Source organism: Pseudophryne corroboree, unplaced genomic scaffold (assembly GCF_028390025.1).
Source record: "Pseudophryne corroboree isolate aPseCor3 unplaced genomic scaffold, aPseCor3.hap2 scaffold_481, whole genome shotgun sequence".
Lineage (NCBI taxonomy): Eukaryota > Metazoa > Chordata > Amphibia > Anura > Myobatrachidae > Pseudophryne > Pseudophryne corroboree.
In genome coordinates, this window is record NW_026970093.1 from 422,719 (window position 1) to 446,522 (window position 23,804).

A 23,804-nucleotide genomic window follows, 5' to 3' on the forward strand; every position below is an offset into this window, starting at 1 on the left:
GACAAAGAAATCTGACTTTTACCAGAGCTGACCAGAGGAAAGCACAAACACAGTCCCCCACTACCACAAATAATGCAGTCGAGTTTCCCACATTTGGGGAAATCACAGGGGTCAGCATACCCAGAATGCAATGAATGAACCTCACCCTGGGAGAACAATCTTCATGACCATGGTATCTCCTATGCAAAATAAGTATGATTTGGGATAGGGCTGGGGAGGGCCGCTGCTCAGGCACATCTCTTTCAAGTAAAGGAGATTCAACTGAGGCAGCACAAGGGAACTCTCATCTGGGGACAACAACTGCAGGGAGAACACATATTTTCAGATGAACATGGGAGAGCTGAAGGCTGCCTAATACTGAAGCACCCCAAACAACAAACCAAATGCAACAACTAGTACAAGCATTCCTGGGGGAAGGTCTGCAGAAGACGGATTTGCATACGGTGATGTCATCCAAGCAGTGGGCCAAAGTTGGCTGGAACCCTCATCTGCATATGAAAAGAGAAAAGGGGTATGCAGGGCATGGCGGCCTTTTGCGGCGCTTGGATGACCCTTAGTTCGCATTAAACACCTCCACCCTCCGTCGGTGTGGGGCTCATGTTGGCTATGCCCCAGCCCCTGAAGCATTCAAGCTGATTTCTTGCAGCAGCTGGGCACTGTAACAGCTCCAGAGCTGCTCTGAAAGGCAAGTAAAAGGGTGTGGGCCCTGCAGCACTACCTGTAGTTTGCATTGTGCGTTGGAAGGCACAAAGTAAGCAGACAGGAGAAGTCAGGAGAGTGCACAAGGGCATAGAAGGCAGCGGCTCAAGAAAAGAGAAGTGGAAACAGACAGCAAACTAGGCTGGAGAGAGACCTGAGACAAAGAGATCTGAATTATACGAGTAGCCGACTAGAGGAAACACAAATTATGCAGTCAAGTGTCCCACATTTGGGGAAATCGTAGGAGCAGCACACCCAGAGTGCAATGGGTGAGCCTTGCCCTGGGAGAAGCACCTTCCTGATCATAGTATCTCACCTGGCAGGTAAGTAGGAGTTGGGCTAGAGATGGGGAGGGTCGCTGCTCGGGCACCCCCCTGTCAAGTGAAGGAGATCCAACTGAGGCAGCACAAGGAAACTCTCGAAAAAAGAACAAGGCTAGAGGAAGATCTGAGACAAAGAAATCTGTCTTTTTCCAGAGCTGACCAGAGGAAAGCACAAACACAGTCCCCCACTACCACAATTAATGCAGTCGAGTTTCCCACATTTGGGGAAATCACAGGGGTCAGCATACCCAGAATGCAATGAATGAACCTCACCCTGGGAGAACAATCTTCATGACCATGGAAACTTCTATGCAAAATAAGTATGATTTGGGATAGGGCTGGGGAGGGCCGCTGCTCAGGCACATCTCTGTCAAGTAAAGGAGATTCAACTGAGGCAGCACAAGGGAACTCTCATCTGGGGACAACAACTGCAGGGAGAACACATATTTTCAGATGAACATGGGAGGGCAGAAGGCTGCCTAATACTGAAGCACCCCCAAACAACAAACCAAATGTAACAACTAGTAAAAGCATTCCTGGGAGAAGGTCTGCAGAAGACGGATTTGCATACGGTGATGTCATCCAAGCAGTGGGCCAAAGTTGGCTGGAACCCTCATCTGCATATGAAAAGAGAAAAGGGTTATGCAGGGCATGGCGGCCTTTTGCGGTGCTTGGATGACCCCTAGTTCGCATTAAATACCTCCACCCTCCTTCGGTGTGGGGCTCATGTTGGCTATGCCCCAGCCCCTGAAGCATTCAAGCTGATTTCTTGCAGCAGCTGGGCACTGTAATAGCTCCAGAGCTGCTCTGTACGGCAAGTAAAAGGGTGTGGGCCCTGCAGCACTACCTGTAGTTCGCATTGTGCGTTGGAAGGCACAAAGTAAGCAGACGGGAGAAGTCAGGATAGTGCGCAAGGGCATAGAAGGGAGCGGCTCAAGAAAACAGAAGTGGAAACAGACAGCAAACTAGGCTGGAGAGAGACCTGAGACAAAGAGATCTGAATTATACGAGAGCCGACCAGGGGAAACACAAATTATGCAGTCAAGTTTCCCACATTTGGGGAAATCGCAGGAGCAGCACACCCAGAGTGCAATGGGTGAGCCTTGCCCTGGGAGAAGCACCTTCATGATCATAGTATCTCACCTGGCAGGTATGTAGGAGTTGGGCTAGAGCTGGGGAGGGTCGCTGCTCGGGTACCCCCCTGTCAAGTGAAGGAGGTCAAACTGAGGCAGCACAATGGAACTCTCGAAAGAAGAACAAGGCTAGAGGAAGATCTGAGACAAAGAAATCTGACTTTTACCAGAGCTGACCAGAGGAAAACACAAACACAGTCCCCCACTACCACAAATAATGCAGTTGAGTTTCCCACATTTGGGGAAATCACAGGGGTCAGCATACCCAGAATGCAATGAATGAACCTCACCCTGGGAGAACAATCTTTATGACCATGGTATCTCCTATGCAAAATAAGTATGATTTGAGATAGGGCTGGGGAGGGCCGCTGCTCATGCACATCTCTGTCAAGTAAAGGAGATTCAACTGAGGCAGCACAAGGGAACTCTCATCTGGGGACAACAACTGCCGGGAGAACACATATTTTCAGATGAACATGGGAGGGCAGAAGGCTGCCTAATACTGAAGCACGCCCAAACAACAAACCAAATGCAACAACTAGTACAAGCATTCCTGGGAGAAGGTCTGCAGAAGACGGATTTGCATACGGTGATGTCATCCAAGCAGTGGGCCAAAGTTGGCTGGAACCCTCATCTGCATATGTTGAAGATACAATTTGTGAATTGCATTTAACACTATCTCCCTTTCCTGGGGAGAAGATGGTAGGGCCGATTTGAAAAACCGGCGAGGAGGCACCTCTTCGAATTTCAGCTTGTAACCCTGAGAAACAATTTCTATTGCCTAGGGATCCACCTGCGAATGAACCCAGATGTGGCTGAAAACTCGAAGACGTGCCCCCAACTGGGCGGACTCCTTTAGCGGAGCCCCAGCGTCATGCGGTGGATTTTGTAGAGGCCGGGGAGGACTTCTGTTCCTGGGAACTAGCTGTGTTGTGCAGCTTCTTCCCTCTGCCCTTACCTCTGGCAAGAAAGGACGCACCTCGTACTTTCTTGTTTCTCTGTGATCGAAAGGACTGTATTTGATAATGTGGTGCTTTCTTAGGCTGTGAGGGAATATAAGGCAAAAAATTTGATTTACCAGCTGTAGCTGTGGAGACTAGGTCCGAGAGACCTTCCCCAAACAATTCCTCACCCCTGTAAGGTAAAACCTCCATATGCCTTTTTGAGTCGGCATCACCTGTCCATTGCCGGGTCCATAGGACTCGTCTAGCAGAAATCGACATAGCGTTTATTCTAGAACCCAGTAGACTAATGTCACTTTGAGCATCTCTCATATATAGGACAGCATCTTTTATATGCCCTATGGTCAATAACATAGCATCCTTATCTAGGGTCTCAATCTCTGCTGATAAGGTATCTGTCCATGCTGCCACCGCGCTACAACCCCGGCCGACGCAATTGCCGGTCTGAGTAAGGTACCAGAATGTGTGTAAATGGACTTTAGGGTAACCTCCTGCTTGCGGTCAGCAGGGTCCCTGATGGTAGCCGTATCCTGGGATGGCAGCGCTACCTTTTTGGATAAGCGTGTCAATGCTTTATCCACCCTAGGGGAGGATTCCCACCGTATCCTGTCCATTGGCGGGAAAGGATACGCCATAAGAATCCTTTTGGGAATCTGCAGCTTTTTGTCTGGAGATTCCCAAGCTTTTTCACATAATTCGTTCAACTCATGTGAGGAGGGAAAGGTTATCTCAGGTTTCTTTCCCTTATACATGTGTACCCTCGTGTCAGGGACAGGGGACTCTGTGATGTGCAAAACATCTTTTATTGCAATAATCATATATCGAATACATTTAGCCAATTTTGGCTGTAACTTTGCATCATCGTAGTCGACACTGGAGTCAGAATCTGTGTCGGTATCTGTGTCAACTATTTGGGATAGTGGGCGCTTTTGAGACCCCGAAGGTCCCTGCGACATAGGGACAGGCATGGGTTGACTCCCTGACTGTTCCCTAGCTTCAGCTTTGTCTAATATCTTGTGTAATAAGTTTACATTAGCACTTAAAACATTCCACATATCCATCCAGTCAGGTGTCGGCGTTGTCGATGGAGACACCACATTAATTTGCTCCTGCTCCTCTCTAGGAGAGCCTTCTACCTCAGACATGTCGACACACGTGTACCGACACACCATACACTCAGGGAATCCTCTTATCTGAGGACAGTTCCCCAACAAGGCCCTTTGGAGAGACAGAGAGAGAGAGTATGCCAGCACACACCCCAGCGCTATATGACCCAGGAAAAAAACACAATAATTTTATGTTTACCCAGTAGCGCTGTATTTCCATATATATATGCGCCTAATTATGTGCCCCCCTCTTCTTTAAGACCCTCTTTCTACCGTGGTATAAGCAGGGGAGAGTCCGTGGAGCTTCCCCTCAGCGGTGCTGTGGAGAAAATGGCGCTGGTGAGTGCTGAGGGAGAAGCCCCACCCCCTCAGCGACGGGCTTCTGTCCCGCTCAAATATAGTAAAAAAATGGCGGGGGCTCTTATATATATATATACAGTGCCTAGCTGCATATATATTTATTTTGCCAAAGAGAGGTCTATATTGCTGCCCAGGGCGTCCCCCCTGCGCCCTTCACCCTTACACTGACTGCCGTGTGTGAGGTGTATTGGAGCAATGGAGCACAGCTTTACTGCTGTGCGTTACCTCAGTGAAGATCATGAAGTCTTCCGCCGCCTCTGAAGTCTTCTTTTCTTCTCATACTCACCCGGCTTCTATCTTCCGGCTCTGCGAGGGGGACGGCGGCGCGGCTCTGGGACGGACGGCGAGGGTGAGACCTGCGTACCGATCCCTCTGGAGCTAATGCTGTACAGTAGCCTAAGAAGCAGAGCCTATCAACTCACAGAAGTAGGTGTGCATCTCTCCCCTCCGCCCCTCGATGCAGGGAGTCTGTTGCCAGCAGGCTCCCTGAAAATAAAAAAATCTAACAAATATACTTTCTGTCAGGAAACTCAGGAGAGCTCCCTGAAAAGCACCCAGTCTCCTCTGGGCACAGTAGTAAACTGAGGTCTGGAGGAGGGGCATAGAGGGAGGAGCCAGTGCACACCCAGATCTAAAGTCTTTCTTAAAGTGCCCATGTCTCCTGCGGAGCCCGTCTATCCCCCATGGTCCTTACGGAATCCCCAGCATCCTCTAGGACGTAAGAGAAAAATTATGCTGGCAGAAAAATCCAATTGAGTGATTAAACAGCTCCAGAGCTGCTCTGTAAGGCAAGTAAAAGGGTGTGGGCCCTGCAGCACTACCTGTAGTTTGCATTGTGCATTGGAAGCCTAGTTTGCTGTCTGTTTCCACTTCTTTTTTCTTGAGCCCCTCCCGTCTATACCCTTGTGCACTATCCTGACTTCTCCTCCCGTCTGCTTACTTTGTGCCTTCCAATGCACAATGCAAACTACAGGTAGTGCTGCAGGGCCCACACCCTTTTACTTGCCTTACAGAGCAGCTCTTGAGCTGTTACAGTGCCCAGCTGCTGCAAGAAATCAGCGTGAATGCTTCAGGGGCTGGGGCATGGCCAACATGAGCCCCACACCGAAGGAGGGTGGGGGTGTTTAATGCGAACTAGGGGTCTCGCACAATGCGAACTACAGGTATTGCTGCAGGGCCCACACCCTTTTACTTGCCTTACAGAGCAGCTCTGGAGCTGTTACAGTGCCCAGCTGCTGCAAGAAATCAGCTTGAATCCTTCAGGGGCTGGGGCATAGCCAACATGAGCCCCACACCGACGGAGGGTGGAGGTGTTTAATGCGAACTAGGGGTCATCCAAGTGCCGCAAAAGGCCGCCATGCCCTGCACACCCCTTTTCTCTTTTCATATGCAGACGAGGGTTGAAGCCAACTTTGACCCACTGCTTGGATGACATCGCCATATGCAAATCCATCTGCTGCAGGCCTTCCCCCAGGAATGCTTGCACTAGTTGTTGCATTTGGTTTGTTGTTTGGGGGTGCTTCAGTATTAGGCAGCCTTCTGCCCTCCCATGTTCATCTGAAAATATGTGTTCTCCCTGCAGTTGTTGTCCCCAGATGAGAGTTCCCTTGTGCTGCCTCAGTTGAATCTCCTTTACTTGACAGAGATGTGCCTGAGCAGCGGCCCTCCCCAGCCCTATCCCAAATCATACTTATTTTGCATAGGAGATACCATGGTCATGAAGACTGTTCTCCCAGGGTGCGGTTCATTCATTGCATTCTGGGTATGCTGACCTCTGTGATTTCCCCAAATGTGGGAAACTCGACTGCATTATTTAATGCGAACTAGGGGTCATCCAAGCACCGCAAAAGGCCGCCATGCCCTGCATACCCCTTTTCTCTTTTCATAAGCAGACGAGGTTTGAAGCCAACTTTGACCCAATGCTTGGATGACATCACTTGCTGCCTTTCCAATGAAGCAAGTTTAATTTAATAATAGGTGAAAAACCATCCCTACAAAGGTGTTAATCAGATACTTGGCTTTGTGGACACTTTTCAGAGCACAAATTTGTTAGCATAAAAATAAAGCCAGAAAATGAAGAGCTGTTTAATCACTCAATTGGATTTTTCTGCCAGCATATTTCTTTTTCTCTGCAACCCACTGCTAAATTGTGCTTCCTAGCTGTTTTTATAAAATCACTGAATCAAATCTAACTCTGATTACATCAGAGAAGGCCAGGTACCCTACACCATAACAGGGGGTTTGAAATTTTGACTTGTCTACTTAAAGATCACCAAAATCTGATAACAAGGTCAATTAAGTCCCTGGGTGGGATTGAACCACCAACCTTTTGGTTAATAGCCTTACACACTAACTGATTGCGCCACAGCGACACTTTGCAAAAGTACATACTGACAAAGGCTAATAAGCATTCATCTAGAACGATTCCTAGAAACATTTTAAAAAGTCAATAATGTGGAGAGTTTTTGTAAGATGTTTCTTCCATCAACCAATGAAGAAACACATTGGTACTTTCCCATGATGAGTGAGTGCTTCAGGATCTTTTGCACTTACATGTGCAGCAGAGTACTGTAATGGAAGCATGCTGGGTCCATAACCCAGAGGTAGGCATATTGAAACTATCCTCTGCTATATGCATTTTTTTTTTTGTTAATTAAAGTAATCCAAAACTGGGATTGATATTTTTGCTCTTTTATTTTTACTTAAAGTACAATAACTTTTACCATTTTAATTTGTTTTAATAGTATATTGACAGTATTGTTTTCTTTCAAAAATCCAATTAATTTTCTTTACCCGATTATTAAAATGGTAATTGACAAAAACAAACTACATTGTCACCAGAAGAGCAATACAAAATGTACAAGTGATATATTAAAATCATCTTTCCAGCTTGAATTTCAATGATGCATTGGGGCAACGATTTTGTGAGAAACATCTTCACCCTTAAATAAAGATTTTCTTAATTCCTTACCTGTGTGCTAATTAGATATCACCTTGTTTTCACATTAAACAGACTTCCACATGAGAAAACAGCAAAGATGCAGTGGCGTTAATGTTTCCTGGTGTCAACCTGTATTATTTCCGTAGATATTGAAATGAGGATGCATCTTGCTGCCTTTCCAATGAAGCAAGTTTAATTTAGTAATAGGTGAAAAACCATCCCTACAAAGATGTTAATCAGATACTTGGCTTTGTGGACACTTTTCAGAGAACAAATTTGTAATCATAAAAATAAAGCCAGAAAATGAAGAGCTGTTTAATCACTCAATTGGATTTTTCTGCCAGCATTTTTCTTTTTCTCTGCAACCCACTGCTAAATTGTGCTTCCTAGCTGTTTTTTTATAAAATCACTTAATCAAATCTAACTCTGATTACATCAGAGAAGGCCAGGTACCCTATACCATAAGAGGGGGTTTGCAATTTTGACTTGTCTACTTAAATATCACCAAAATGTGATCACAAGGTCAATTACGTCCCTGGGTGGGATTGAACCACCAACCTTTTGATAAATAGCTGAACACACTAACCGATTGCGCCACAGAGACACTTTGCAAAAAGCACATACTGACAAAGACTAATAAGCATTCATCTAGAACGTTTCCTAGAAAAACTTTAAAAAGTCAATAATCTGGAGAGTTTTTGTAAGATGTTTCACCAGCAACCAATAAAGAAACACATTAGTACTTTCGCATGATGAGTGAGTGCTTCAGGATCTCTTGCACTTACATGTGCAGCAGAGTACTGCAATGGAAGCATGCTGGGCCCATAACCCAGAGGTAGGCAGATTGAAACTATCCTTTGCTATATGCATTTTTTTTTTGTTCATTAAAGTAATCCAAAACTGGGATTGATATTTTAGCTTTTATTTTTACTTAAAGTACAATAACTTTTACCATTTTAATTTGTTTTAATAGTATATTGACAGTATTGTTTTCTTTCAAAAATCCAATTAATTTTCTTTATCCGATTATTAAAATGGTAATTGACAAAAACAAACTACATTGTCACCAGAAGAGCAATACAAAATGTACAAGTGATATATTAAAATCATCTTTCCAGCTTGAATTTCAATGATGCATTGGGGCAACGATTTTGTGAGAAACATCTTCACCCTTAAATAAAGATTTTCTTAATTCCTTACCTGTGTGCTAATTAGATATCACCTTGTTTTCACATTAAACAGACTTCCACATGAGAAAGCAGCAAGGATGCAGTGGCGTTAATGTTTCCTGGTGTCAACCTGTATTATTTCAGTAGATATTGAAATGAGGATGCATCTTGCTGCCTTTCCAATGAAGCAAGTTTAATTTAGTAATAGGTGAAAAACCATCCCTACAAATATGTTAATCAGATACTTGGCTTTGTGGACACTTTTCAGAGAACAAATTCGTTAGCATAAAAATAAAGCCAGAAAATGAAGAGCTGTTTAATCACTCAATTGGATTTTTCTGCCAGCATATTTCTTTTTCTCTGCAACCCACTGCTAAATTGTGCTTCCTAGCTGTTTTTTTTATAAAATCACTGATTCAAATCTAACTCTGATTACATCAGAGTAGGCCAGGTACCCTACACCATAAGAAGGGGGTTTGAAATTTTGACTTGTCTACTTAAAGATCACCAAAATCTGATAACAAGGTCAATTACATCCCTGGGTGGGATTGAACCACCAACCCTTTGATTAATAACCAAACACACTAACAGATTGCGCCACAGAGACACTTTACAAACGTACATACTGACAAAGGCTAATAAGCATTCATCTAGAACGTTTCCTAGAAAAACTTTAAAAAGTCAATAATCTGGAGAGTTTTTGTAAGATGTTTCTTCCATCAACCAACGAAGAAACACATTGGTACTTTCCCATGATGAGTGAGTGCTTCAGGATCTCTTGCACTTACATGTGCAGCAGAGTACTGCAATGGAAAAATGCTGGGCCCATAACCCAGAGGTAGGCAGATTGAAACTATCCTCTGCTATATGCATTTTTTTTGTTAATTAAAGTAATCCAAAACTGGGATTGATATTTTTGCTCTTTTATTTTTACTTAAAGTACAATAACTTTTACCATTTTAATTTGTTTTAATAGTATATTGACAGTATTGTTTTCTTTCAAAAATCCACTTAATTTTCTTTACCCTATTATTAAAATGGTAATTGACAAAAACAAACTACATTGTCACCAGAAGAGCAATACAAAATGTACAAGTGATATATTAAAATCATCTTTCCAGCTTGAATTTCAATGATGCATTGGGGCAACGATTTTGTGAGAAACATCTTCACCCTTAAATAAAGATTTTCTTAATTCCTTACCTGTGTGCTAATTAGATATCACCTTGTTTTCACATTAAACAGACTTCCACATGAGAAAGCAGCAAGGATGCAGTGGCGTTAATGTTTCCTGGTGTCAACCTGTATTATTTCAGTAGATATTGAAATGAGGATACATCTTGCTGCCTTTCCAATGAAGCAAGTTTAATTTAGTAATAGGTGAAAAACCATCCCTACAAATATGTTAATCAGATACTTGGCTTTGTGGACACTTTTCAGAGAACAAATTAGTTAGCATAAAAATAAAGCCAGAAAATGAAGAGCTGTTTAAACACTCAATTGGATTTTTGTGCCAGCATATTTCTTTTTCTCTGCAACCCACTGCCAAATTGTGCTTCCTAGCTGTTTTTATAAAATCACTGAATCAAATCTAACTCTGATTACATCAGAGAAGGCCAGGTACCCTACACCATAACAGGGGGTTTGAAATTTTGACTTGTCTACTTAAAGATCACCAAAATCTGATAACAAGGTCAATTAAATCCCTGGGTGGGATTGAACAACCAACCTTTTGGTTAATAGCCTTACACACTAACTGATTGCGCCACAGCTACACTTAGCAAAAGTACATACTGACAAAGGCTAATAAGCATTCATCTAGAACGATTCCTAGAAACATTTTAAAAAGTCAATAATGTGGAGAGTTTTTGTAAGATGTTTCTTCCATCAACCAATGAAGAAACACATTGGTACTTTCCCATGATAAGTGAGTGCTTCAGGACCTCTTGCACTTACATGTGCAGCAGAGTACTGTAATGGAAGCATGCTGGGTCCATAACCCAGAGGTAGGCAAATTGAAACTATCCTCTGCTATATGCATTTTTTTTTGTTAATTAAAGTAATCCAAAACTGGGATTGATATTTTTGCTCTTTTATTTTTACTTAAAGTACAATAACTTTTACCATTTTAATTTGTTTTAATAGTATATTGACAGTATTGTTTTCTTTCAAAAATCCACTTAATTTTCTTTACCCGATTATTAAAATGGTAATTGACAAAAACAAACTACATTGTCACCAGAAGAGCAATACAAAATGTACAAGTGATATATTAAAATCATCTTTCCAGCTTGAATTTCAATGATGTATTGGGGCAACGATTTTGTGAGAAACATCTTCACCCTTAAATAAAGATTTTCTTAATTCCTTACCTGTGTGCTAATTAGATATCACCTTGTTTTCACATTAAACAGACTTCCACATGCGAAAGCAGCAAGGATGCAGTGGCGTTAATGTTTCCTGGTGTCAACCTGTATTATTTCAGTAGACATTGAAATGAAGATGCATCTTGCTGCCTTTCCAATGAAGCAAGTTTAATTTAGTAATAGGTGAAAAACCATCCCTACAAAGGTGTTAATCAGAGACTTGTCTTTGTGGACACTTTTCAGAGAACAAATTTGTTAGTATAAAAATAAAGCCAGAAAATGAAGAGCTGTTTAATCACTCAATTGGATTTTTCTGCCAGCATATTTCTTTTTCTCTGCAACCCACTGCTAAATTGTTCTTCCTAGCTGTTTTTATAAAATCACTGAATCAAATCTAACTCTGATTACATTAGAGAAGGCCAGGTACCCTACACCATAACAGGGGGTTTGAAATTTTGACTTGTCTACTTAAAGATCACCAAAATCTGATAACAAGGTCAATTAAGTCCCTGGGTGGGATTGAACCACCAACCTTTTGGTTAATAGCCTTACACACTAACTGATTGCGCCAAAACAACACTTTGCAAAAGAACATACTGACAAAGGCTAATAAGCATTCATCTAGAACGATTCCTAGAAACATTTTAAAAAGTCAATAATGTGGAGAGTTTTTGTAAGATGTTTCTTCCATCAACCAATGAAGAAACACATTGGTACTTTCCCATGATAAGTGAGTGCTTCAGGACCTCTTGCACTTACATGTGCAACAGAGTACTGTAATGGAAGCATGCTGGGTCCATAACCCAGAGGTAGGCAGATTGAAACTATCCTCTGCTATATGCATTTTTTTTTGTTAATTAAAGTAATCCAAAACTGGGATTGATATTTTTGCTCTTTTATTTTTACTTAAAGTACAATAACTTTTACCATTTTAATTTGTTTTAATAGTATATTGACAGTATTGTTTTCTTTCAAAAATCCAATTAATTTTCTTTACCCGATTATTAAAATGGTAATTGACAAAAACAAACTACATTGTCACCAGAAGAGCAATACAAAATGTACAAGTGATATATTAAAATCATCTTTCCAGCTTGAATTTCAATGATGCATTGGGGCAACGATTTTGTGAGAAACATCTTCACCCTTAAATAAAGATTTTCTTAATTCCTTACCTGTGTGCTAATTAGATATCACCTTGTTTTCACATTAAACAGACTTCCACATGCGAAAGCAGCAAGGATGCAGTGGCGTTAATGTTTCCTGGTGTCAACCGGTATTATTTCAGTAGACATTGAAATGAGGATGCATCTTGCTGCCTTTCCAATGAAGCAAGTTTAATTTAGTAATAGGTGAAAAACCATCCCTACAAAGGTGTTAATCAGAGACTTGGCTTTGTGGACACTTTTCAGAGAACAAATTTGTTAGTATAAAAATAAAGCCAGAAAATGAAGAGCTGTTTAATCACTCAATTGGATTTTTCTGCCAGCATATTTCTTTTTCTCTGCAACCCACTGCTAAATTGTGCTTCCTAGCTGTTTTTATAAAATCACTGAATCAAATCTAAACATCAGAGAAGGCCAGGTACCCTACACCATAACAGTGGGTTTGAAATTTTGACTTGTCTACTTAAAGATCACCAAAATCTGATAACAAGGTCAATTAAGTCCCTGGGTGGGATTGAACCACCAACCTTTTGGTTAATAGCCTTACACACTAACTGATTGCGCCACAGCGACACTTTGCAAAAGTACTTACTGACAAAGGCTAATAAGCATTCATCTAGAATGATTCCTAGAAACATTTTAAAAAGTCAATAATGTGGAGAGTTTTTGTAAGATGTTTCTTCCATCAACCAATGAAGAAACACATTGGTACTTTCCCATGATGAGTGAGTGCTTCAGGATCTCTTGCACTTACATGTGCAGCAGAGTACTGTAATGGAAGCATGCTGGGTCCATAACCCAGAGGTAGGCAGATTGAAACTATCCTCTGCTATATGCATTTTTTTTGTTAATTAAAGTAATCCAAAACTGGGATTGATATTTTTGCTCTTTTATTTTTACTTAAAGTACAATAACTTTTACCATTTTAATTTGTTTTAATAGTATTGTTTTCTTTCAAAAATCCTATTAATTTTCTTTACCCGATTATTAAAATGGTAATTGACAAAAACAAACTACATTGTCACCAGAAGAGCAATACAAAATGTACAAGTGATATATTAAAATCATCTTTCCAGCTTGAATTTCAATGATGCATTGGGGCAACGATTTTGTGAGAAACATCTTCACCCTTAAATAAAGATGTTCTTAATTCCTTACCTGTGTGCTAATTAGATATCACCTTGTTTTCACATTAAACAGACTTCCACATGAGAAAACAGCAAAGATGCAGTGGCGTTAATGTTTCCTGGTGTCAACCTGTATTATTTCCGTAGATATTGAAATGAGGATGCATCTTGCTGCCTTTCCAATGAAGCAAGTTTAATTTAGTAATAGGTGAAAAACCATCCCTACAAAGATGTTAATCAGATACTTGGCTTTGTGGACACTTTTCAGAGAACAAATTTGTAATCATAAAAATAAAGCCAGAAAATGAAGAGCTGTTTAATCACTCAATTGGATTTTTCTGCCAGCATTTTTCTTTTTCTCTGCAACCCACTGCTAAATTGTGCTTCCTAGCTGTTTTTTTTATAAAATCACTTAATCAAATCTAACTCTGATTACATCAGAGAAGGCCAGGTACCCTACACCATAAGAAGGGGGTTTGAAATTTTGACTTGTCTACTTAAAGATCACCAAAATCTGATAACAAGGTCAATTACATCCCTGGGTGGGATTGAACCACCAACCCTTTGATTAATAACCAAACACACTAACAGATTGCGCCACAGAGACACTTTACAAACGTACGTACTGACAAAGGCTAATAAGCATTCATCTAGAACGTTTCCTAGAAAAACTTTAAAAAGTCAATAATCTGGAGAGTTTTTGTAAGATGTTTCTTCCATCAACCAACGAAGAAACACATTGGTACTTTCCCATGATGAGTGAGTGCTTCAGGATCTCTTGCACTTACATGTGCAGCAGAGTACTGCAATGGAAAAATGCTGGGCCCATAACCCAGAGGTAGGCAGATTGAAACTATCCTCTGCTATATGCATTTTTTTTGTTAATTAAAGTAATCCAAAACTGGGATTGATATTTTTGCTCTTTTATTTTTACTTAAAGTACACTAACTTTTACCATTTTAATTTGTTTTAATAGTATATTGACAGTATTGTTTTCTTTCAAAAATCCACTTAATTTTCTTTACCCTATTATTAAAATGGTAATTGACAAAAACAAACTACATTGTCACCAGAAGAGCAATACAAAATGTACAAGTGATATATTAAAATCATCTTTCCAGCTTGAATTTCAATGATGCATTGGGGCAACGATTTTGTGAGAAACACCTTCACCCTTAAATAAAGATTTTCTTAATTCCTTACCTGTGTGCTAATTAGATATCACCTTGTTTTCACATTAAACAGACTTCCACATGCGAAAGCAGCAAGGATGCAGTGGCGTTAATGTTTCCTGGTGTCAACCTGTATTATTTCAGTAGACATTGAAATGAGGATGCATCTTGCTGCCTTTCCAATGAAGCAAGTTTAATTTAGTAATAGGTGAAAAACCATCCCTACAAAGGTGTTAATCAGAGACTTGGCTTTGTGGACACTTTTCAGAGAACAAATTTGTTAGCATAAAAATAAAGCCAGAAAATGAAGAGCTGTTTAATCACTCAATTGGATTTTTTTGCCAGCATATTTCTTTTTCTCTGCAACCCACTGCTAAATTGTGCTTCCTAGCTGTTTTTATAAAATCACTGAATCAAATCTAACTCTGATTACATCAGAGAAGGCCAGGTACCCTACACCATAACAGGGGGTTTGAAATTTTGACTTGTCTACTTAAATATCACCAAAATCTGATAACAAGGTCAATTACGTCCCTTAGTGGGATTGAACCACCAACCTTTTGATTAATAACCATACACACTGAGGCAGCACAAGGGAACTCTCGAAAGAAGAACAAGGCTAGAGGAAGAACTGAAACAAAGAAATCTGACTTTTACTAGAGCTGACCAGAGGAAAGCACAAACACAGTCCCCCACTACCACAAATAATGCAGTTGAGTTTCCCACATTTGGGGAAATCACATGGGTCAGCATACCCAGAATGCAATGAATGAACCTCACCCTGGGAGAACAATCTTCAAGACCATGGTCTCTCCTATGCAAAATAAGTATGATTTGGGATAGGGCTGGGGAGGGCCGCTGCTCAGGCACATCTCTGTCAAGTAAAGGAGATTCAACTGAGGCAGCACAAGGGAACTCTCATCTGGGGACAACAACTGCAGGGAGAACACATATTTTCAGATGAACATGGGAGGGCAGAAGGCTGCCTAATACTGAAGCACCCCCAAACAACAAACCAAATGCAACAACTAGTGCAAGCATTCCTGGGGGAAGGCCTGCAGCAGATGGATTTGCATATGGTGATGCCATCCAAGCAGTGGGTCAAAGTTGGCTTCAACCCTCGTCTGCATATGAAAAGAGAAAAGGGGCGTGCAGGGCATGGCGGCCTTTTGCGGCGCTTGGATGACCCCTAGTTCGCATTACACACCTCCACCCTCCTTCGGTGTGGGGCTCATGTTGGCTATGCCCCAGCCCCTGAAGCATTCAAGCTGATTTCTTGCAGCAGCTGGGCACTGTAACTGCTCCAGAGCTGCTCTGTAAGGCAAGTAAAAGGGTGTGGGCCCTGCAGCACTACCTGTAGTTTGCATTGTGCGTTGGAAGGCACGAAGTAAGCAGACGGGAGAAGTCAGGATAGTGCGCAAGGGCATAGAAGGGAGCGGCTCAAGAAAAGAGAAGTGGAAACAGACAGCAAACTAGGCTGGAGAGAGACCTGAGACAAAGAGATCTGAATTATACGAGAGCCGACGAAGGGAAACACAAATTATGCAGTCAAGTTTCCCACATTTGGGGAAATCACAGGGGCAGCACAACTAGAGTGCAATGGGTGAGCCTTGCCCTGGGAGAAGCACCTTCATGATCATAGTATCTCACCTGGCAGGTAAGTAGGAGTTGGGCTAGAGCTGGGGAGGGTCGCTGCTCGGGCACCCCCCTGTCAAGTGAAAGAGATCCAACTGAGGCAGCACAAGGGAACTCTCGAAAGAAGAACAAGGCTAGAGGAAGATCTGAGATAAAGAAATCTGATTTTTACCAGAGCTGACCAGAGGAAAGCACAAACACAGTCCCCCACTACCACAAATAATGCAGTCGAGTTTCCCACATTTGGGGAAATCACAGGGGTCAGCATACCCAGAATGCAATGAATGAACCTCACCCTGGGAGAACAATCTTCATGACCATGGTATCGCCTATGCAAAATAAGTATGATTTGGGATAGGGCTGGGGAGGGCCGCTGCTCAGGCACATCTCTGTCAAGTAAAGGAGATTCAACTGAGGCAGCACAAGGGAACTCTCATCTGGGGACAACAACTGCAGGGAGAACACATATTTTCAGATGAACATGGGAGGGCAGAAGGCTGCCTAATACTGAAGCACCCCCAAACAACAAACCAAATGCAACAACTAGTGCAAGCATTCCTGGGGGAAGGCCTGCAGCAGATGGATTTGCATATGGTGATGTCATCCAAACAGTGGGTCAAAGTTGGCTTCAACCCTCGTCTGCATATGAAAAGAGACAAGGGGCGTGCAGGGCATGGCGGCCTTTTGCGGCGCTTGGATGACCCCTAGTTCGCATTACACACCTCCACCCTCCTTCGGTGTGGGGCTCATGTTGGCTATTCCCCAGCCCCTGAAGCATTCAAGCTGATTTCTTGCAGCAGCTGGGCACTGTAACTGCTCCAGAGACGCTCTGTAAGGCAAGTAAAAGGGTGTGGGTCCTGCAGCACTACCTGTAGTTTGCATTGTGCGTTGGAAGGCACGAAGTAAGCAGACGGGAGAAGTCAGGATAGTGCGCAAGGGCATAGAAGGGAGCGGCTCAAGAAAAGAGAAGTAGAAACAGACAGCAAACTAGGCTGGAGAGAGACCTGAGACAAAGAGATCTGAATTATACGAGAGCCGACCAGGGGAAACACAAATTATGCAGTCAAGTTTCCCACATTTGGGGAAATCGCAGAAGCAGCACACCCAGAGTGCAATGGGTGAGCCTTGCCCTGGGAGAAGCACCTTCATGATCATAGTATCTCACCTGGCAGGTAAGTAGGAGTTGGGCTAGAGCTGGGGAGGGTCGCTGCTCGAGCATCCCCCTGTCAAGTAAAGGAGATTCAACTGAGGCAGCACAAGGGAACTCTCATCTGGGGACAACAACTGCAGGGAGAACACATATTTTCAGATAAAAATCTTGGTCATGCTCTGGTTTCTCTTCAGAACGAACAAATCTTTCGCCTTTTACTAAAGATTTCCGTGGAGAGGAGCAAAACCGAGTTTTATCTCAATTTTTGCATGCCCCATCTTTTTGGGGTTTCTTTTATCGGTTTAAAGATAGAATGAGTGTGCTTTAATGTAAGCTCATTTGCATAGAAATGACAGTAAATGTTTGTTTCTTTTCAAACAGAACTTTCTTGACCATGCTACTTGCTTGAAAGATCTGGGAGCACATGGAATACAGTACAAACCATGCTTATAGCAAGGAGAAGACAGGTGAGAAATCTGCTTTCTTTCAAATTGGGCGCTCACTTTGATCTGAATAAGGACTGCTGGCACGGCACTCAGGCGACAGGTGGAATCTTGGTCATGCTCTGGTTTCTCTTCAGAACGAACAAATCTTTCGCCTTTTACTAAAGATTTCCGTGGAGAGGAGCAAAACTGAGTTTTATCTCAATTTTTGCATGCCCGATATTATTGGGGTTTCTTTTATCGGATTAAAGACAGAACGAGTTTGCTTTCTTGTTAGCTTTAATGTAAGTTTATTTGCATAACAATGACAATAAATGTCTGTTTCTTTTCAAGCAGAACTTTCTTGACCATACTAATTGCTTGAAAGATCTGGGAGCACATGGAAAAGAGTACAAACCATGCTTATAGCAAGGGGAAGCCTGGTGAGAAATCTGCTTTCTTTCTTTCAAATTGGGTGCTCACTTTGAGCTGAATGAGGACTGCTGGCACGGCACTCAGGCGACAGGTGGAATCTTGGTCATGCTCTGGTTTCTCTTCAGAACGAACAAATCTTTCGCCTTTTACTAAAGATTTCCATGGAGAGGAGCAAAACTGAGTTTTATCTCAATTTTTGCATGCCCCGTCTTATTGGGGTTTCTTTTATCAGTTTAAAGATAGAACGAGTGTGCTTTAATGTAAGCTCATTTGCGTAGAAATGACAGTAAATGTTTGTTTCTTTTCAAACAGAACTTTCTTGACTATACTAATTGCTTGAAAGATCTGGGAGCACATGGAAAAGAGTACAAACCATGTTTATAGCAAGGGGAAGCCTGGTGAGAAATCTGCTTTCTTTCTTTCAAATTGGGTGCTCACTTTGAGCTGAATGAGGACTGCTGGCATGGCACTCAGGCGACAGGTAGAATCTTGGTCATGCTGTGGTTTCTCTTCAGAACGAACAAATCTTTCGCCTTTTACTAAAGATTTCCGTGGAGAGGAGCAAAACTGAGTTTTATCTCAATTTTTGCATGCCCCATCTTATTGGGGTTTTATTTTATTGGTTTAAAGATAGAACGAGTGTGCTTTAATGTAAGCTCATTTGCATAGAAATGACAGTAAATGTTTGTTTCTTTTCAAACAGAACTTTCTTGACCACACTAATTGTTTGAAAGATCTGGGAGCACATGGAAAAGAGTACAAACCATGTTTATAGCAAGGGGAAGCCTGGTGAGAAATCTGCTTTCTTTCATTCAAATTGGGTGCTCACTTTGAGCTGAATGAGAACTGCTGGCATGGCACTCAGGCGACAGGTGGAATCTTGGTCATGCTCTGGTTTCTCTTCAGAACTAACAAATATTTCGCCTTTTATTAAAGATTTCCGTGGAGAGGAGCAAAACTGAGTTTTATCTCAATTTTTGCATGCCCCATATTATTGGGGTTTCTTTTATCAGTTTAAAGACAGAACGAGTGTGCTTTCTTGTTAGCTTTAATGTAAGTTTATTTGCATAACAATGACAGTAAATGTTTGTTTCTTTTCAAACAGAACTTTCTTGACCATGCTACTTGCTTGAAAGATCTGGGAGCACATGGAAAACAGTACAAACCATGCAGTATCACAAGAGCCTTTATTTGATCTTTCATGAAGATAGAGCAGAATTGAGGACACGTCAACAATTTCTGCCGAAGGTGGTTCATCTTTCCACATGGTGCCTTTGGCCACTGACACCTTCGTTGAGTCAAAGTCTCTGGCTGTGGTCAGAACTTTGAAAATTTATGTCACCAGAACGGTTCAGATTAGGAAAACAGAGGCTCTGTTTGTCCTGTATGCTCCCAACATGATTGAGTGTCCTGCTTCCATGCAGACCATTATGCGCTGGATCTGTGGTAAGATTCAGCATGCTCATTCCACGGCAGGATTGCCGTTACTGAATTAGGTGAAGACCCATTCTACTAGAAAGGTGGGTTCATCCTGGGCAGCTGGTCGGGGAGTCTCGGCATTGCAACTTTGCCGAGCAGCTATTTAGTAAACACTTTTGCTAAGTTTTACAAGTTTGATACCTTGGCTGATGATAACCTCAAGTTGGGTCATTCGGTGCTGCAGAGTCGTACGCACTCTCCCACCCGTTCAAGAGCTTTGGTATAACCCCATGGTTCTTAATGTGACCCCAGCATCCTCTAGGTCGTATGAGAAAATAGGATTTTAATACCTACCGGTAAATCCTTTTCTCTTAGTACGTAGAGGATGCTGGGCACCCGTCCCAGTCCATACTGTGTCTGCAGTTATTACTTGTGGTTATACACATGTTGTGTTACGGTTCTGGTCAGCTTTTTGCTGCAATTGTTCATGCCGTTGGCTTGTGTTCTGTTGAATGCCACGTTCTGCGGCATGCTTAAGGTGTGAGCTGGTAAGATGCTCACCTTAGTTTAACAATAAATCCTTTCCTCGAAATGTCCGTCTCCCTGGGCACAGTTCCTATAACTGGAGTCTGGAGGAGGGGCATAGAGGGAGGAGCCAGTTCACACCCTTTGAAAGTCTTAAAGTGCCCATGTCTCTTGCGGATCCCGTCTATACCCCATGGTTCTTAATGTGACCCCAGCATCCTCTACGGACTAAGAGAAAAGGATGCCCTTGTGTACTATCCTGACTTCTCCTCCCGTCTGCTTACTTTGTGCCTTCCAACGCACAATGCGAACTACAGGTGGTGCTGCAGGGCCCACACCCTTTTACTTGCCTTACAGAGCAGCTCTGGAGCTGTTACAGTGCCCAGCTGCTGCAAGAAATCAGCATGAATGCTTCAGGGGATGGGGCATGGCCAACATGAGCCCCACACCAAAGGAGGGTGGGGGTGTTTAATGCGAACTAGGGGTCATCCAAGCACTGCAAAAGGCCGCCATGCCCTGCATGCCCCTTTTCTCTTTTTATATGCAGATGAGGGTTCCAGCCAACTTTGGCCCACTGCTTGGATGACATCACCGTATGCAAATCCGTCTGCTGCAGACCTTCCCCCAGGAATGCTTGTACTAGTTGTTGGATATGGTTTGATATTTGATGGTGCTTCAGTATTAGGCAGCCTTCCGCCCTCCCATGTTCATCTGAAAAGATGTGGTCTCCCTGCAGTTGTTGTCCCCAGACGAGAGTTCCCTTGTGCTTCCTCAGTTGAATCTCCTTAACTTGACGGGGGAGGGGCTGCCCGAGCTGCCACCCTCCCCAGCCCTATCCCAACTCATACTTATTTTACATATTAGATCTCTTGATCATGAAGATTGTTCTCACAGGGTGAGGTTCATCCATTATATTTTAAAATAGGAAGGTACAAATTACATATTTGAATTGCATCTATGTGCTGGATTCAAATGTCCCCCCCCCCTTCCTTTCTCAATTGTGCCCGTCAGCAGCTATTCTAAGGTTGCTGCCAATGGGTGTGACACATTAATTTCTTCTGTGGGGTACACTGGACTCCACAAGGATTCACATTGGGGTGTAGAGTAGGATCTTGATCTGAGGCACCAACCGGCTCAAAGCTTTTGACTGTTCCCAAGAAGCTCAGTGCATTCTCCTCTATAACCCCGCTTCCATGAACAGGGAGCTCAGTTTGTAGTTGGTGCCTTCAGTAGCAGGCCAATTAACAGGGGCCTGCCTCAGGCAGCCTATTCTTAGCTATTAATTTTGACAAGAAAAGAAGAACTTGTTTTATGAGAATCTACAAGGGCTGCAGCAGGCTAGGTCTAATAGACATCTTTACTGCAGCTTCATCACTCCCAGCGGCGCTGTATACTCCCGTGCCCTGGTTGCTGGGTCACTGCAGCGGAGGCTCCGGTTTCATCCTAAGGTCAGTCACACACACACCACCCTTCCGGATCACGAGGCCGCTGATGAAGGGGAGCGAGGCCGTAGGGGGTGGGCCGTGTGCGCACTGCGGTGGACACTGATTACTGGGCAGCCGCTCCACTAGCCACCAGGTACAGTTAAGGAGCACAGGTCTGGGGGTTTTTCTCCTATATTAACCCAATTTTGTACTGCCCGCAGCGCATTGTGATAGGTAATAGGGCCTGATTCAGGTTGGATTGCAATCGCAATAAGCGATCCAACTGCAAAAATTGCTAAGAGCATACGCATGTGCCTGCATTTTCTGCGGCACCCCGCAGAGAATGTGATCGCCTCTGCCTGTCAATCGGGGTGGGGAAGGGGGGGAGAGGTGGGTCAGCAACACTCCATTTCCAAGTCAGGGATGGAGCGGTGCGGGGGCAAGGCTTCAAAATGGGGTCTGCAACGGAGGAGACACAGGGGGCGTGGTCACAGCGGCTGTATGACATCACATTCAGCCGCTGTGATCACAAAAATGGTGGCGGCTTCCTGCGCGCACATACAGTCTGCACCAGCAGGAGCCTACACCATTTTTTATGATCACGCTGAACTGCAGTGCGACTGCAATTACAGCATGGTCAAGAAGGGAGGCGTCATGCTGGGTGGCCATGCCCTGTCACTGTGCAGGAGCCAGCACCGCTCACACACTAGTCCCCGGGTGCAGCCCCCAACCCCCGGGACACCCGGAGCAACAAAATGTAGATTCAGGCCACCAGGCCACGCCCCTACCTATGAAACCATGCCTCCTTTTTACCATTGCGCTGCTTATCTGCGCGCACTGCATTACAATCTCCCTCGCCACCTCTCTGGGTGTCACCAGTGATAGTGACACCTCTGCCATGCTTGTAGCAGCTGGTCCTAAGATCTACGCCTCAAACCCTGAGTGTTTGCCCTTGTGACTTGTTGATCATCATAGCGAAGCAGATGCTTACAGAAAACTGCAGGGGCTTAGATTGAAAATAAAAAAATTGATGGGTATAAGGTAGAGAGGAGCGGGTTCGGTTCTCCGAGAACCGAATTCCCCACGAACTCCACGTTGTTTACACTGGTCCGAGGCAGGCTCGGTTGTTCCCGCCTGACTCGGAAAACCTGAACAAGGGAAAATGTCATCATCCCGCTGTCGGATTCTCGCGAGATTCGGATTCCATATAAAGAGCTGCGCGTTGCTGCCATATTTACTCGTGCATTGAAGAGAAAGCGGAGAGGACGTGGCTATGTTCTCTCAGTGGAAATCTCAATATCAGTGCTCAGTATCAGTGGTTACTTATTGCTGCTCAGTAATACTAGTAGTGTGTCTCTCCTGCTCAGTGTCAGTTCTCAGTAGTATCCTCATCAGTGCTCAGTATCACTGCTCATTGTCTTGTGCTGCATTGTGGTACTCAGCATACTACAGTACATTACTAATAGTCCAGTGCTGCATCTTGCTGCTCAGTGTCAGTTCTAGTATCCTCATCAGTGCTCACTATCACTGCTCATTGCATTGTGGTGTTCTGTATACTACAATAACATAGTAATATAGTAACATAGTTTTTGAGGTTGAATAGAGGCAAATTGCCCATCGTGTTCAACCTGTTTTAAGTTGTGATGATTCTACATACTTGCTGAATAATGTTTTATGACTAGTTAGCTACTATAACTCATGTTACCCCCGGATTAACCATGTTGATATTTTAAGTATTATAACCTTGGATAGCTTTTTCATTCAGAAATGTATCCATTCCTTTTTTAAATCCAATTACAGAGTCCGCCATTACCACCTTCCCTGGCAGGGAATTCCACATCCTGATTGCCCTAACAGTGAAGAAACCTTTCCTCCATTGCGTTCTGAACTTTCCTCCAGTCGCAGCGAGTGACCACGTGTTCGTTTAATAAATAATTCCTCTGATAACTCTTTGTTATGTATCTTTACATATTTGAAGATATTAATAATATCTCCTCTTAGGCACCTCTTTTCTAGTGTATAAATATTCAGCCTAGTAAGTCTTTCCTTATAGTCCAGTACTTTTAGGCCTTTAATCAATTTAGTCTTCAGGATCTCTTACACTTCCATGAGCAGCAGAGTAGTGCAATGGAAGCATGCTGGGCCCATAACCCAGAGGTTGATTGATCGAAACTATCCTCTGCTATGTGCATTTTTTTTTGTTAATTAAAGTAATCAAAAACTGGGATTGATATTTTTGCTCTTTTATTTTTACTTAAAGTACAATAACT

At 43.0% G+C, this 23,804-nt stretch overlaps 13 non-coding genes and 2 pseudogenes across 13 annotated transcripts; 6 read left to right on the top strand and 9 right to left on the bottom strand.

Moving 5' to 3' along the window:
* Nucleotides 1-32: 32 nt before the first annotated feature.
* On the bottom strand, nt 33-196 carry LOC135028950 (U1 spliceosomal RNA). Its single transcript, XR_010225173.1, has one exon. It is a non-coding gene; the product is annotated as a U1 spliceosomal RNA (small nuclear RNA).
* Nucleotides 197-866: 670 nt separating this feature from the next.
* Nucleotides 867-1,030, bottom strand: LOC135029068 (U1 spliceosomal RNA). Its single transcript, XR_010225277.1, has one exon. It is a non-coding gene; the product is annotated as a U1 spliceosomal RNA (small nuclear RNA).
* A 152-nt stretch (nt 1,031-1,182) lies between these two features.
* LOC135028928 (U1 spliceosomal RNA) lies at nt 1,183-1,346 on the bottom strand. Its single transcript, XR_010225153.1, has one exon. It is a non-coding gene; the product is annotated as a U1 spliceosomal RNA (small nuclear RNA).
* Nucleotides 1,347-2,017: 671 nt separating this feature from the next.
* Nucleotides 2,018-2,180, bottom strand: LOC135029042 (U1 spliceosomal RNA). Its single transcript, XR_010225256.1, has one exon. It is a non-coding gene; the product is annotated as a U1 spliceosomal RNA (small nuclear RNA).
* Nucleotides 2,181-2,332: 152 nt separating this feature from the next.
* LOC135028837 (U1 spliceosomal RNA) lies at nt 2,333-2,496 on the bottom strand. Its single transcript, XR_010225064.1, has one exon. It is a non-coding gene; the product is annotated as a U1 spliceosomal RNA (small nuclear RNA).
* A 3,773-nt stretch (nt 2,497-6,269) lies between these two features.
* Nucleotides 6,270-6,448, top strand: LOC135029145 (U1 spliceosomal RNA; annotated as a pseudogene).
* Nucleotides 6,449-15,191: 8,743 nt separating this feature from the next.
* Nucleotides 15,192-15,355, bottom strand: LOC135028873 (U1 spliceosomal RNA). The gene has a single exon (XR_010225099.1). It is a non-coding gene; the product is annotated as a U1 spliceosomal RNA (small nuclear RNA).
* Nucleotides 15,356-16,053: 698 nt separating this feature from the next.
* On the bottom strand, nt 16,054-16,189 carry LOC135029133 (U1 spliceosomal RNA; annotated as a pseudogene).
* A 152-nt stretch (nt 16,190-16,341) lies between these two features.
* On the bottom strand, nt 16,342-16,505 carry LOC135028860 (U1 spliceosomal RNA). The gene has a single exon (XR_010225087.1). It is a non-coding gene; the product is annotated as a U1 spliceosomal RNA (small nuclear RNA).
* A 671-nt stretch (nt 16,506-17,176) lies between these two features.
* Nucleotides 17,177-17,339, bottom strand: LOC135029034 (U1 spliceosomal RNA). The gene has a single exon (XR_010225249.1). It is a non-coding gene; the product is annotated as a U1 spliceosomal RNA (small nuclear RNA).
* A 144-nt stretch (nt 17,340-17,483) lies between these two features.
* LOC135029158 (U5 spliceosomal RNA) lies at nt 17,484-17,599 on the top strand. Its single transcript, XR_010225332.1, has one exon. It is a non-coding gene; the product is annotated as a U5 spliceosomal RNA (small nuclear RNA).
* A 270-nt stretch (nt 17,600-17,869) lies between these two features.
* On the top strand, nt 17,870-17,985 carry LOC135029163 (U5 spliceosomal RNA). The gene has a single exon (XR_010225337.1). It is a non-coding gene; the product is annotated as a U5 spliceosomal RNA (small nuclear RNA).
* Nucleotides 17,986-18,271: 286 nt separating this feature from the next.
* On the top strand, nt 18,272-18,387 carry LOC135029171 (U5 spliceosomal RNA). The gene has a single exon (XR_010225344.1). It is a non-coding gene; the product is annotated as a U5 spliceosomal RNA (small nuclear RNA).
* Nucleotides 18,388-18,661: 274 nt separating this feature from the next.
* LOC135029169 (U5 spliceosomal RNA) lies at nt 18,662-18,777 on the top strand. Its single transcript, XR_010225342.1, has one exon. It is a non-coding gene; the product is annotated as a U5 spliceosomal RNA (small nuclear RNA).
* Nucleotides 18,778-19,052: 275 nt separating this feature from the next.
* On the top strand, nt 19,053-19,168 carry LOC135029179 (U5 spliceosomal RNA). The gene has a single exon (XR_010225352.1). It is a non-coding gene; the product is annotated as a U5 spliceosomal RNA (small nuclear RNA).
* The last annotated feature ends 4,636 nt before the right edge of the window (nt 19,169-23,804 follow it).